The following is a 1,059-nucleotide window of genomic DNA, read 5'->3' as shown; positions in this document are numbered from 1 at the left end:
CACCATGGCATATGGGAAGGGAGGGCCGCAACGTTGTGCTGTATTCTCAAGGGCGTCCTTGACCCCACGGAGAAAGCAGAAGAACGAGGGACTTTAAATATTCGACTCTCTTCTGAATTTCAACACCGGCCAGAGGTCGGACTTAACTGGGCTCTTCACGCGTTCGCTCATTAGAATGAGGGCGATGGGCCGTGGACGGCACAAGGTCAGGACTGGACGGGACCGTGATCCCCCAGCATCGATCCTGCATCGGGGGGAGACCACGCAGGAGTACGAATCCGTGCGGCTAAGGCTCCCGAGGAAACGCCGTGCTTGAACTAGGCCTCAGGGTTACGACCTTGGCTCTCTGGTGTCCGGTTGTTCTCGGGACTGCGCTGCCCACAGACGCCAAGGTGACGCGTGCAGATTTTGGGGGGAATGAGACAGCACTTGCCTGTGACACTGTTGGAGAATCGCTGAGTCTTCCTAGGTCGCAACAGCCAGTGACATATCATCTTGGTCCAGAACCCACCTCCTCCTCCTGACCTCCCGTGCGGGTCGAATGGTGGCGTCCCCCACCCCCAAAAGACATCTCCACCGGGAGCCGGAGAATGTGACCTCATTTGGAAAGAGGGTGTTTTGAGATGCAATTCAGACTCTCGAGATGAGATCTGCCTGGATGAGCACGAGCCCTAAATCCAGTGACAAGTGTCTTTACAAGAGGAGAGGCGACGTGAGGATGGAGTCAGGGCTGGAGAGATGCGTCCACAAGCCAAGGCACGCCAGGGGGTGCCGGCGGCCCCCGGGAGCTGGGAGAGACGCGCGCAGCGGGTTGTTCCTCGGAGCCTCCGGAAGGAGCCAGACGTCCAGTCTGCAGAGCTCGGAGGGAATGCACTGCTGTTCCCGTCAGCCCCCCGGCTGGTGGCAGTTCGTTCGGCAGAGGATTCCGCCCCCGGGATCCGCGCCCCTGTTCCGTGGAGGTCCCGTTCTCCGTGTTCGCCCCTCTCCGGTCCATTCCCGACAGAAGGGCCAGAATCGGAAGTCGTTCCTCTGCGGACAGTCCTGCTGCCTCCCTCCCCT

This window comes from Pteropus alecto, unplaced genomic scaffold (genome assembly GCF_000325575.1).
Source record: "Pteropus alecto unplaced genomic scaffold, ASM32557v1 scaffold48, whole genome shotgun sequence".
Classification (NCBI taxonomy): domain Eukaryota; kingdom Metazoa; phylum Chordata; class Mammalia; order Chiroptera; family Pteropodidae; genus Pteropus; species Pteropus alecto.
Note: the sequence above shows the minus strand (reverse complement) of the source record.